Source organism: Heterocephalus glaber, unplaced genomic scaffold, assembly GCF_053883595.1.
Source record: "Heterocephalus glaber isolate CG9 unplaced genomic scaffold, H.glaber_assembly_v1.0 deba00000901, whole genome shotgun sequence".
In the NCBI taxonomy this organism is placed as follows: Eukaryota; Metazoa; Chordata; class Mammalia; order Rodentia; family Bathyergidae; genus Heterocephalus; species Heterocephalus glaber.
Genome location: NW_028258171.1, coordinates 7,392,560 through 7,407,399, shown reverse-complemented (window position 1 = coordinate 7,407,399; position 14,840 = coordinate 7,392,560). Strand labels below are relative to the sequence as shown.

Below are 14,840 nucleotides of genomic sequence, written 5' to 3'. Positions count from 1 at the left end.
TTCCACCACTCCCAGAGCAGAGAAGGTGAGACACATGGGCACCAACAGCAGCACCCCCCCAATACATCAAAATAAGAAGAGACATAAAATAGTTGCAAAACCAAATTTTGAGAGCACCTAGAGCAACCCCAAAGGGAAAGGAAATGAAACACTTTGATACTCAACAACCTGGACCCCATGAACTGGCAACAAAAGAGGATCTGGAAAAAATGAAATCAGAAATACTTTCTCAGATAACAGCCGAGATTGTGCTCATAGTTGAAGACATGATGAATAAATCTAGAGAGGACACAGATTAAAAAATAGAGGAGCTAAGGAATACGATGGAATCCCAACATAGGAAACAAATGGAAACAATAAAACAGATACAAACAGATTTGCAGGAGATTAAAAACTCCACTGAAAGTCTCCACAGCATAATGAGCCAAAGTGAGGACCGAATTTCAGATATAGAAGATAAGATTGCAATTAGTGACCAGGAAAAGAAAAATTGCTTTAAAATAGTAAGGGATCATGAGAAATCAATCCAGAAGCTACTAGATGATGCAAAGAAAAATAACATAAGACTGATTGAGGCAACGAAGAAACAAGAAAGAGTGCAGATGACATAAAAATACTGTTAACAGATGTAATGGCAGAAAACTTCCCAAGCAGGGAAAAAGAACTTGACATACAGATAAGTGAGGCATATTGGACTCCAAATAGCCTTGATCAAAAAAAAGAAAACTACACATAGGCATATAATTGTTAAGATTCCAGAACCGCAACAGAAGGACAAAGTTCTACAAGCAGTTAGAGAAAACAAACAAATCACATACAAAGGAAAGGCCATCAGAATCACAACAGAATTCTCAACACAAACCATCAAGGCAAGAAGAGCTTGGAGTGATGTATTCCAAGCCCTAAAGGAAAATAGCTTGCAAGCCAGAATGATATACAATGCAACACTATCTTTCAAAATTGATGGAGAAATATGATACTTTCATGAAAAAGAGCACCTGAGGAACTTCATGAATATGAAAGCAGCACTCCAAAATATTTTAGACAATATACTAAGAGAAAAAAATGAGGATCACAAGCCCAGAAAGCCCAGCAGAATGAATCCATCAGGCATGACAAGAAATTAAACAAAAATGGGGAGAATCCAACAAAAAGAAAAAGTCATGACAACGATAAGTCAATCTGTATCAGATATACCCATCAATGTTAATGGTCTCAATTCACCATAAAAAAGAAATAGACTGGGAGAATGGGTCAAGAAGCAAGATCCAACAATATGCTGCATACAAAAAATAAAATTAAATCAAAGGGAAACTCATAGACTGAAAGGTAAAGGGAGGAAAACAGTACTCCATGCGACAGGAACCCAAAAAGAAGCAGGAGTAGCTATCCTCTTTGTACATCAAGTGGATTTCAAACCAACACTGATTAAAAGAGACAAAGAAGGACATTACATCCTTGTACAGGGAACAATCCAAGAGGAAAGATGAAAATGATACATATCTATGCACCAAAAACTAGTGCGCCCAACTATATACAACAAATACTAACGGACGTGAAAAGTCATATATGCACTAATACACTAGTAATGGGGGACCTCAATATCACACTGTCACTAATAGATCAACTAGACAAAAAAGAGTAATGAAATACTAGAACTCAATTGAACTCTTGAACAAATGAACTTAGCAGATGTTTACAGAGTGTCCCACCACACAAAATCTAAATACACATTCTTTTCAGTTGTACATGGGTTATTCTCCAAAATAGACCACATACTCACTCATAGAAAGTGTTTAAGTAAGTGCAAAGGAATTGAAGTTATCCCCTGTATATTATCAGACCATAGTTTGATGAAATTTGAGATCAATAGCAAAAGAAACTGCAAAACTTACATAAAAACATGGTAATGAAACAACACACTTCTGAATAACCAATGAGTCACAGAAGAAAATAAAGAAGAAATCAGACAGTTACTACAATTAAATGGCAATGACAATACAACATATCAGAATCTATGGGACACAATGAAAGCAGTCTTATGAGGGAAATTCATAGCACTGAATACTCATATTAGGACAACAGAGAGAGCCCAATTAAACTTGATGCTGAACTTCAAACTTCTAGAAATAGAAGAGCAGGACAAAACCAAAGCTCATACAAGGGAGGAAATTATAAAGATCAGAGCAGAAATTAATTCTATGGAGACTAAGAGAACAATAAAAAAAATTAATGAAGCCAAGAGTTGGTTCTTCAAAAGAATAAACAAAATTGACAAACTATTAGCCAACCTTATCAGAAAAAGGAAAGAAAAGGCCCAAATCCATGCAATTAGGAATGAAAAGGATGAAATTACAACAGACCCAGCAGAAATCCAGAGGATCATCAACACCTATTTCCAGGACCTATACCACGATAAGATGGAAAACACAAAAGAAATGGACAGATTCCTAGGTACGTATGAATTAGCAAAGTTGAGCGAAGAGGACCTAAAAATTCTAAACAACCCAGTATCAACCAATAAAATTGAAAACGTAATTAAAAACTTACCAACTAAGAAAAGCCTGAGTCCTTATGGCTTCACTGAACAATGTAATACACTATATCAATAGAGCCAAGGACAAAAACCATATGATCATCTCAATAGATGCAGAAAAAGCATTTGACAAGATCCAACATGCATTTATGACAAAAACCCTACAAAAAATTGGAATAGACAGTCTCTACCTCAATCTGATGAAGCCATCTGTGAAAAACCAACAGCCAATATCATACTAAATGGTCAAAAACTGAAATCCTAAAATCAGGAACAAGACAAGGATGTCCACTATCACCACTCTTGTTCAACACAGTTTTGGAAACATTAGCCTTGGCAATTAGACAAGAGAAAGAAATAAAAGGAATAGGCAAGTCATGAGGAACACGCCAAATCGGCCCACACCCCAGCAGCAATCCACTGGACACCCCCGCACACCACGCTCCTCTGTACAGACTCCTGGTTCCACACTACAGAGACACAGAGGACATTGGAACAACAAACCACGCTACTGGGTCACGCTGTTCCCGGCCCAGCGGTAGGGGCTTCTGACCCATCGTCCCACTCCTCCTGGTCCAGAGGAAGTGGCTTCCTGGCCACCGTTCCTCCCACTGCCCCCAGCCCAGAGGAAAGGGCTTTTGGGCTGCCTTCTGTCTGGCCACTCCCTTTCCAGAGGAAGGGGCTTCTGGGCCATCATCCCTACTGCCACTCCTGGCCCCTATCCCACCTTTCCCAGCTCAGAGGAGGTGATCCTCGCAGGCGCCAACAGCACCCCCCAAACCCCCCCCCCAAGTCGAAATGAGAAAACACGTAAATAAGTCTCAAAACCAGACTTCTAGATCACCTGCAGCAACCCCAAAGGGAAATGAGATGGAACATTCTGATACTCAACCACCTGGACCCACTGAACTGGCAACAAAAGGGGATCTGGAAAAAATGAAACCAGAAATAATTTCTCAGATAACAGGAGAAATTGTGCTCCTAGTGCAAGACGTGATTAATAAATCTAGAGAGGAGCTGAGGAACATGATGGAATCCCAACATAGGAAACAAATGGAAACCATAAAACAGATACAAATAGATTTCCAGGAGATGAAAATCTCCACTGAAAGTCTACACAGCAGAATGAGCCAATGTGAGGACAGAATTTCAGATATAGAATACAGGATTGCAATTAGTGATGACCAGGAAAAGAAAAATTGCTTCAAAATTATAAGGGAACATGAGAAATCAATCCAGCAGCTGCTAGATGATGCAAAGAAAAACATAAGACTGATTGGAGTCAATGAAGAAGCAAGAGAGAGTGCAGATGACATAAAAAAAAAACTCTTCACGGAAATAATGTCAGAAAACTTCCCAAGCAGGGGAAAAGAACTTGACATACAGATAAGTGAGGCATATAGGACTCCAAATAGCCTTGATCAAAAAAAATCTACACATAGGCATATAATTGTTAACATTCCAGAAACTCAACAGAAGAACAAAGTGCTACGAGCAGTCAGAGAAAAGAAACAAATCACATACAAAGGAAAGCCCATCAGAATCACAGCAGACTTCTCAACACAAACCATCAAGGCAAGAACAGCTTGGAGGGACATATTCCAAGCCCTAAAAGAAAACAGCCTCCAATCCAGATTGATGTACCCTGCAAAACTATCTTTCAAAATGGATGGAGAAATAAGATACTTTCATGACAAACAGCACCTTAGGAACTTCGTGAATACCAAACCAACACTCCAAAGAATTTTACACAGTATCCAAGGAACAGACATTGAGGATCACAACCACAGGAAGTAAAGCAGAATGAACCCAGCTGGCATGACAAGAAATTAAATGTAAAGGGGGAGACCCCAACAAAAAGAAAAAGTCATGGCAATGACAAGTCAATACGTTTCAGTTATAACCATCAATGTTAATGGTCTCAATTCACCAATCAAAAGAAATAGACTGGCAGAATGGGTCAAGAAGCAAAATCCAACAATATGCTGCATACAAGAAACACACTTAATTCAAAAGGAAACTCACAGACTGAAAGTTAAAGGGTGGAAAACAATACTGCATGCGACAGGAACCTCAAAAAAAAGCAGGAGTAGCTATCCTCTTTGCAGATCAAGTAGATTTTAAACCAACACTGATTAAGAGAGATGAAGAAGGATACTACATCCTTGTAAAGGGAACAATCCAAGAGGAAGAGATGACAATCATAAATATCTATGCACCAAACACTAGTACACCCAACTATATAAAACAAATACTAATGGACATGAAAAGTCATATGTGCACTAATACAATTGTAGTGGAGGAACTCAACACCCCACTGTCACAAATAGATAGATCTACTAGACAACAAATAAGTACTGAAATACTACAACTCAATCGAACTCTTCAACAAATGAACTTAGCAGATGTTTAAAGAGTGTTCCACCACACAAAATCTAAATACACATTCTTCGCAGCTGCACTTGGGTCATTCTCAAAAATACACCACCTCAGTCACACATAGAACACGATTAAGTAAGTGCAAAGGAATTGAAGATATCCCCTGTATATTATCAGACCATAATGCAATGAAATTGGAGATCCATAGCAAAAGAAACTCGAAAAATTTTATAAACATGTGGAAATTGAGCAACACACTTCTGAATAACCAATAGGTCACAGAGGAAATTAAAGAAGAAATCAGACAGTTCCTTCAATTAAAGGACAATGACAATACAACATATCGGAATCTGTGGGACACAATGAAAACAGTCTTACGAGGGAAATTCATAGCAGTGAATACACATATTAGGAAAATAGAATAAGCCCAATTTAACAACCTGATGCTGAAACTCAAGCATTTAGAAAAACAAGAGCAGGACAACCTCAAATCTCATGCAAGGGAGGAAATTATAAAGATTAGAGGAGAAATCAATGCAATGGAGACTAAGAGAAAAATACAAAAAATCAATGAAGCCAAGAGTTGGTTCTTCAAAAGAATCAACAAAATTGACAAACCCTTAGCCAACCTTGTCAGAAAAAGGAGCGAAAAGGCCCAAATACATGCAATTAGGAATGAAAAGGGTGAAATGACAACAGACCCAGCAGAAATCCAGAGGATCATCAATACCTACTTCCAGAACCTATATGCCAAAAAGATGGACAACACAGAAGAAATGGACAGATTCCTAGATACATATGAATTACCAAAGTTGAATGAAGAAGACCTGAAAATTCTGAACAACTCAGTATCAACCAATGAAATTGAAAATGTAATTAAAAACTTATCAACTAAGAAAAGCCCAGGCCATGATGGCTTCAATGCTGAATTCTACAAGACATTTAGAGAGGAACTGCTGCCACTACTGTTTAAACTCTTCAATGAAATTGAAAGGGAAGCAATACTTTCAAATTCATTCCTGGTAGCAAGCATCACTTTGATCCCCAAAGCAGAGAAAGACCCAATCAAAAAGGAGAACTATAGGCCAATCTCCCTAATGAACATAGATGCAAAAATCCTTCAAAACATAATGGCAAACAGAATGCAGAAGATCATCAAGAAGATCATACACCCTGATCAAGTGGGATTCATCCCAGGGATGCAGGGATGGTTCAATATACAAAAATCAATCAATGTAATACACTATATCAATAGAGCTAAGGACAAAAACCATATGATTATTTCCATAGATGCAGAAAAAGCATTTGACAAAATCCAACATGCATTTATGATAAAAACCCTAAAAAAATTGGAATAGATGGTCTCTACCTCAAACTGATAGAAGCCATCTATGGAAAACCAACAGCCAATATCATACTAAATGGTCAAAAACTGAAATCCTTCACACTCCAATCACGAACAAGACAAGGATGTCCACTATCATCACTCTTGTTCAATATAGTTCTGGAAACATCAGCCACGGCCATTAGACAAGAGAAAGAAATAAAAGGAATAAAGATAGGTAATGAAGAAGTCAAATTGTCATTATTTGCAGATGGCATGATACACTATATAGAAGACCCCAAGAACTCCACCAAAAGTCTTCTAGACTTAATAACCAAATTCAGCCAAGTAGGTGGTTACAACGTCAACACACAAAAATCAATAGCTTTCCTCTACACAAATGACAGACTCACTGAGAGAGAAATAGGGCAAATAATTCCTTTCACAATAGCATCCAAAAAACTGAAATACCTAGGAATTAACCTAACAAAAGAAATAAAAGACCTCTTCTCTGAAAACTATGGCACGCTGAAAACAGAGATTGAAGATGATATCAGAAAATGGAAAGACATCCCCTGCTCCTGGGTAGGAAGGATTAATATAGTGAAAATGGCCATACTTCCAAAACTACTAAATAGATTTAATGCAATTCCAATTGAGATCCCAGCATCATACTTCATAGACCTCGAGAAAACAATCCACAAATTCATTTGGAACAAGAAGAGACCCAGAATAGCAAAAGCAATTCTAGGTAACAGAGACATGGCAGGGGGTATCACAATCCCCAACCTGCAACTATACTACAAAGCTACTGTGATAAAACAGCATGGTACTGGCAATGAAATAGACTTGAGGACCAGTGGAACAGATTAGAAGATGCAGAAACAACTCCAGACACACTCAGCCATCTCATCTTTGACAAAGGAGCCAAACACCCTCACTGGAGGAAAGATAGCCTCTTTAATAAATGGTGCTGGAGAAATTAGGCTTCAAGTTGCCAAAGATTAAAACTAGACCTGTATCTCTCACCATGCACTAAACTAAAATCAAAATGGATTAAAGATCTAAATATTAAAATAGAAACTCTGAACCAGTTGGAACAGAGGTTAGGTAGAGCCCTTGAAGACATTGGTGTAGGAAAAGATTTTATGAACAAAACCTCAGTTGACCATGAACTAGCACAAACAATCAACAAGTGGGATCTCTTCTTATTAAAAGACTTCTGCACAGCAAGAGAAACCACCAGCAGTGTGAAGAGACAACCCACAATGTGGGAAAAAATCTTCACTTGCTCTTCCTCAGACAAAGGTCTACTATCTTGAATCTATAAAGAACTTAAAAAGATCAGACCTCCCAAATTTAAAGACCCAATCCAAAAATGGGCATCTGAAATGAACAGACATTTCTCAAAGAATTAGAAATAGCAAATAAATACATGAAAAAATGTTCACTGGTCATTCGAGAGATGCAAATGAAAACAACACTGAGATTCCACTTCACTCCAGAAAGAATGGCTGCTACCATGAAATCAACCAATAACAAATGCTGGCGGGGCTGTGCAGAAAGAGGAACCCGGCTCCACTGCTGGTGGGAGTGTAGACTTGTGCAACCACTCTGGAAATCAGTATGGAGATACCTCAAAGAACTAGGACTGGAAATCCCATTTGACTCCACTACTCATCTGCTGGGGATCTTCCCCAAAGAATTAAAAGAATCATACCACAGTGATATATGTGCACCCATGTTCATAGCAGCACAGTTTGTAATAGCTAAAACTTGGAAACAGCCCAAATGCCCATCAACTGGAGACTGGATAAAGAAAATGTGAGTTTTTTATAAAATGGAGTACTACTCAGCCATAAAAAATGAGAAATTAGAGACATTTATAGCTAAGTGGATGCACATTGAGGTGATACTCTTAAGTGAAATAAATAGGACACACATGTATAAATACCAAATAGTTTCTCTGGTGTGAGAAACTGAAAGTGTAAATAAGGACTAAATGTATAATAGGTAATATGAAATAGGAAGAAAAGGGGCAAAGGGGAAGGAAGTGGGAGGGCTAGGGGAAAGGATAGAAGGGAATGGGATTAATATGAGAAAATGGAAAAATAGGAACAAAATCTTTGTAAATAGGGAAGAATGGAGGGGTTGAAGGGAGGGCTGGGCAAGGGTGAAAAATAAGAACCAAGAGAGACTATGTAAAGGTGCAAATTTCCAATGATGAATGTCATTATATTGTATACCTAAAATGTACCAGTGATTAGAATGAATAATCGATAATGTAAAATAGGAAGAAAAGGTCCAAAGGTGTAGGGGTAGTGGGAGGGGCAGGGGAAAGGAAAGAAGGGAAGGGCAAAATGATGAGAAATGGAAAAAATGGAAATAAAGCCTTTATAAATAGGGAAGAGTGGAGGGCGTGAAGGGAGGGCTAGAAATGGGAAAAAAATAAGAACCAAGATGCATTATGTAAAGGTACAATTCCCAGTGAGAAATGTAATTGTGTTGTATACCTACAATGTACCAATAAAAGAATTTAATATAAAAAAAAGAAATGAAATAAGAAGAAATCAGACAGTTCCTTCAATTAAATGACAATGACAATACAACATACCAGAATCTATGGGACACAATGAAAGCAGTCTTACGAGGGAAATTCATAGCAGTGAATACGCATATTAGGAAAACAGAATGAGCCCAATTAAACAACCTGATGCTGAACCTCAAGCTTCTAGAAAAAGAAGAGCTGGACAACCCTAGAGCTCATACAAGGTAGGAAATTATAAAGATCAGAGGAGGCGATGCACAGCGAGGTGGGCCAGCATGAAGAGGTTCAGGACTCCCTTGCCCACTGACTCCTGTTCCCGTACAGCTGTGACCCTACATCATGAAGGAAACGCTGCTCTTGAACTGTGAGCACCGCTTCCTGCTCTGTGCCATCGAAGAAAAGAAGCAGCTGGATGGCAGACAAACCTATGATTATAGGAACATCAAGATCTCATTTGGAACTGATTATGGGTGCTGTATTGTGGAACTTGGGAAAACAAGAGTTCTTGGACAGGTTTCCTGTGAACTTGTTGCTCCAAAACTCAATAGGGCAACAGAAGGTATTCTTTTCTTTAACCTTGAACTCTCTCAGATGGCTGCTCCAGCTTTTGAACCTGGCAGGCAGTCAGATCTCTTGGTGAAGTTGAATCGACTCTTGGAAAGATGTCTAAGAAATTTGAAGTGTACAGACACTGAATCTCTCTGTGCTGTTGCTGGTGAAAAGGTTTGGCAAATACGTGTGGACATACACTTATTAAATCATGATGGAAATATTACTGATGCTGCCAGCATTGATGCAATTGTTGCCTCATGTCACTTCCGAAGACCTGATGTCTCTGTCCAAGGAGAAGTCACATTGTATACACCTGAAGAGCATGATCCTGTAGCATTGAGCATCCACCACATGCCCATTTGTGTCAGTTTTGCCTTCTTTCAGCAAGGAACATACTTATTGGTGGATCCAAATGAATGAGAAGAATGTGTAATGGATGGTTTGCTGGTGATTGCCATGAACAAGCATCGAGAGATCTGTACCATTCAGTATAGTGGTGGAATAATGCTACTAAAAGATCAGGTTTTGAGATGTAGTAAAATAACTGGTGTGAAAGTAGCAGAAATTACAGAGCTAATTCAGAAAACTTTGGAAAACAACCAGAAAGTGAGGAAAGAAGGTGGAAAGTTCAGCTTTGCAAAATCGATAGCAAATAAAAGGATCACATTTAAAATGGAAAAACCCCCATTGATACCTCTGATGTTGAGGAGAAAGCAGGAGAAATCACTGCTGAAGCTGAACCTCCTTCAGAAGTTGTTTCTAAGCCTGTGCTCTGGACCTCTGGAACTGCCCAGATTAGAGAAGGAGTAGAAAACTCCTGGGGTGATCTTGAAGACTCTGAGAAAGATGAGGATGAAGGTGGCAGTGATGAAGCTGTCATTCTTGACAATATAAAAATGGACACTGGAGCAGAAGCTTCTGATATTGGAAGCCAAGATGACCCAATAGTACTCTCAGATAGTGAAGAAGAAGAAATGATCATTTTAGAACCAGACAAGAACCCAAAGAAAATAAGAATGCAGACCACCAGTGCAAAACAAGAAAAAGCACCAAGTAAAAAGCCAATGTAAAAGAGAAAAAAGAACACAGCTACTAAGGCTAATATAGTTGTATGTTTGTATATATATAGATAACTATTAAAAGGATATTTATTCATTGCTTAAAAAAAAAAGATGAGAGGAGAAATCAATGCAATGGAGAATAACAGAACAATACAAAAAATCAATGAAGCCAAGAGTTGGTTCTTCAAAAGAAAATTGACAAACCCTTGAACAACCTTATCAGAAAAAGGAAAGAAAAGGCCCAAATTCATGCAATTAAGAATGAAAAGGATGAAATTACAACAGACCCAGCAGAAATCCAGAGGATCATCAATACCTACTTCCAGAACCTATATGCCAATAAGATGGAAAACAGAAGAAATGGACAGATTCCTAGATACATATGAACTACCAAAGTTGAATGAAGAAGACCTAAAAATTCTAAACAACCCAATATCAACCAAAGAAATTGAAAATGTAATTAAAAATTTATCAACTAAGAAAAGCCCAGGCCATGATGGCTTCACTGTTGAATTCTACAAGACATTTAGAGAGGAACTGCTGCCACTACTGTTTAAACTCTTCAATGAAATTGAAAGAGAAGCAATACTCCCAAATTCATTCCTGGAAGTAAGCATCACCTTGATCCCCAAAGCAGAGAAAGACCCAATCAAAAAGGAGAACTATAGGCCAATCTCACTAATGAACATAGATGCAAAAATCCTTAATAAGATAATGGCAAACAGAATGCAGAAGATCATCAAGAAGATCATACACCCTGATCAAGTGGGATTCATCCCAGGGATGCAGGGATGGTTCAATATACAAAAATTAATCAATGTAATACACTATATCAATAGAGCCAAGGACAAAAACCATATGATTATCTCCATAGACGCAGAAAAAGCATTTGACAAAATCCAACATGCATTTATGATAGAAACCCTACAAAAAATTGGAATAGATGGTCTCTACCTCAATCTGATAAAAGCCATCTATGAAAAACCAACAGCCAATATCATACTAAATGGTCAAAAACTGAAATCCTTCACACTAAAATCACGAACAAGACAAGGATGTCCACTATCACCACTCTTATTCAATATAGTTCTGGAAACATTAGCCACGGCAATTAGACAAGAGAAAGAAATAAAAGGAATAAAGATAGGTAATGAAGAAGTCAAATTGTCATTATTTGCAGATGACATGCTACTCTACATAGAAGACCCCAAGAACTCCACCAAAAGTCTTCTAGACTTAATAACCAAATTCAGTCAAGTAGCTGGTTACAAGGTCAACACACAAAAATCAATAGCTTTCCTCTACACGAATGACAGACTCACTGAGAGAGAAATAGGGCAAATAATTCCTTTCACAATAGCATCCAAAAAACTGAAATACCTAGAAATCAACCAAACAAAAGAAATCAAAGACCTCTTCTCTGAAAACTATGGCACGCTGAAAAGAGAGATTGAAGATGATATCAGAAAATGGAAAGACATCCCCTGTTCCTGGGAAGGAAGCATCAATATAGTGAAAACGGCCACACTTCCAAAACTGCTATATTGATTCAATGCAATCCCAATTGAAATCCCAGCAGCATACTTCACGTACCTTGAAAAAACAATCCAGAAATTCATTTGGAACAAGAAGAGTCCCAGAATAGCAAAAGCAATTCTAGGTAACAGAGACATGGCAGGGGGTATCACAATCCCCAACCTGCAACTATACTACAAAGCTACTGTGATAAAAACAGCATGGAACTGGCAAAGAAACAGATCTGAGGACCAGAGGAACAGATTAGAAGATGCAGAAACAACTCCAGACACACTCAGCCATCTCATCTTTGACAAAGGAGCCAAACACCCTCACTGGAGGAAAGATAGCCTCTTTAATAAATGGTGCTGGAAAAATTGGGTTTCAACTTGCCAAAGACTAAAACTAGACCTATATCTCTCACCATGCACTAAACTAAAATCAAAATGGATTAAAGATCTAAATATTACAATAGAAACTCTGAACCAGTTGGAACAGAGGTTAGGTAGAGCCCTTGAAGACATTGGTGTAGGAAAAGATTTTATGAACAAAACCTCAGTTGACCATGAACTAGCACAAACAATCAACAAGTGGGATCTCTTCTTATTAAAAAGCTTCTGCACATCAAGAGAAACCACCAACAGTGTGAAGAGACAACCCACAATGTGGGAAAAAATCTTCACTTGCTCTTCCTCAGACAAAGGTCTACTATCTTAAATCTACAAAGAACTTAAAAAGATCAGACCTCCCAAATTTAAAGACCCAACCCAAAAATGGGCATCTGAAATGAACAGATATTTCTCAAAGAATTAGAAATAGCAAATAAATACATGAAAAAATGTTCAACATCACTGATCATTTGAGAGATACAAATGAAAACAACACTGAGATTCCACCTCACTCCAGAAAGAATGGCTGCTATAGTGAAATTAACCAATAACAAATGCTGGCGGGGCTGTGCAGAAAGAGGAACCCTGTTCCACTCCTGGTGGGAGTGTAGACTGGTGCAACCACTCTGGAAATCAGTATGGAGATACCTCAAAGAACTAGGACTGGAAATCTCATTTGACCCCGCTATTCCACTGCTGGGGATCTTCCCCCAAAAATTAAAAGAATCATACCACAGTGATATATGTGCACCCATGTTCATAGCAGCACAGTTTGTAATAGCTAAAACTTGGAAACAGCCCAAATGCCCATCAACTGGAGACTGGATAAAGAAAATGTGAGTTTTTTATAAAATGGAGTACTACTCAGCCATAAAAAATGAGAAATTAGAGACATTTATAGCTAAGTGGATGCACATTGAGGCGATACTCTTAAGTGAAATAAATAGGACACACATGTATAAATACCGAATAGTTTCTCTGGTGTGAGAAACTGAAAGTGTAAATAAGGACTAAATGTATAATAGGTAATATGAAATAGGAAGAAAAGGGGCAAAGGGGAAGGAAGTGGGAGGGCTAGGGGAAAGGATAGAAGGGAATGGGATTAATATGAGAAAATGGAAAAATAGGAACAAAATCTTTGTAAATAGGGAGGAATGGAGGGGTTGAAGGGAAGGCTAGACAAGGGTGAAAAATAAGAACCAAGAGAGACTGTGTAAAGGTGCAAATTTCCATTGATGAATGTCATTATATTGTATACCTAAAATGTACCAATGATTAGAATGAATAATCGATAATGTATAATTGGAAGAAAAGGTCCAAAGGGGTAGGGGTAGTGGGAGGCACAGGGGAAAGGAAAGAAGGGAAAGGTAAAATGATGAGAAATGGAAAAAATGGAAATAAAGTCTTTGTAAATAGGGAAGGGTGAAGGGTGTGAAGGGAGGGCTAGAAATGGGGAAAAAATAAGCACCAAGATGCATTATGTAAAGGTACAATTCCCAATGAGAAATGTAGTTGTGTTGTATACCTACAATGTACCAATAAAAGAATTTAACAACAACAAAAAGAAATAAAAGGAATAAAGATAGAAAATGAAGTCAAACTGTCATTATTTGCAGATGACATGATACTCTATATAGAAGACCCCAAGAACTCCACCAAAAGTCTTCTAGACTTAATAACCAAATTCAGTAGAATAGCTGATTACAGTGTCAACACACAAAAATTGATAGCTTTCCTCTACATGAACAATAGACTCACCGAGACAGAAATAGGGCCAAAATTCCCTTCACAATAGCATCCAAGAAACTGAAATACCTAGGAATCAACCTAATGAAAGAAATCAAAGACCTCTTCTCTGAAAACTATAGCACTCTGAGAAGAGAGATTGAAGATGATATCAGAAAATGGAAAGACACCCCTTGCTCCTGGGAAGGAAGCATCAATATAGTGAAAACGGCCACACTTCCAAAACTGCTATATTGATTCAATGCAATTTCAATTGAAATCCCAGCAGCATACTTCACGTACCTTGAAAAAACAATCCAGAAATTCATTTGGAACAAGAAGGAACCCAGAATAGCAAAAGCAATTCTAGGTAACAGAGACATGGCAGGGGGTATCACAATCCCCAACCTGCAACTATACTACAAAGCTACTGTGATAAAAACAGAATGGTACTAGCAATGAAACAGACTTGAGGACCAGTGAAACAGATTAGAAGATGCAGAAACAATGCCAGACACACTCAGCCATCTCATCTTCGACAAAGGAGCCAAACACCCTCACTGGAGGAAAGATAGCCTCTTTAATAAATGGTGCTGGAGAAATTAGGTTTCAACTTGCCAAAGATTAAAAGTAGACATATATCTTTCACCATCCACTAAATGAAAATAGAAATGGATTAAAGATCTAAATATTAAAACAGAAATGCTAAACTGGCTGGAGCAGAGGTTAGGTAGAACTCTTGAAGACATTGGTGTAGGAAAAGATTTTATGAACAAAACCTGAGTTGCCTGTGAACTAACACTAACAATCA

At 38.0% G+C, this 14,840-nt stretch overlaps 1 long non-coding RNA gene and 1 pseudogene across 1 annotated transcript in view; one reads left to right on the top strand and one right to left on the bottom strand.

Annotated features, from left to right (window-relative positions):
• LOC147828815 (uncharacterized) overlaps positions 1-14,840 on the bottom strand; it is a 393,678-nt gene that overhangs the window by 293,720 nt on the left and 85,118 nt on the right. The gene's annotated exons all lie outside the window — the stretch shown is intronic.
• LOC101703877 (exosome complex component RRP45 pseudogene) lies at positions 9,112-10,454 on the top strand (annotated as a pseudogene).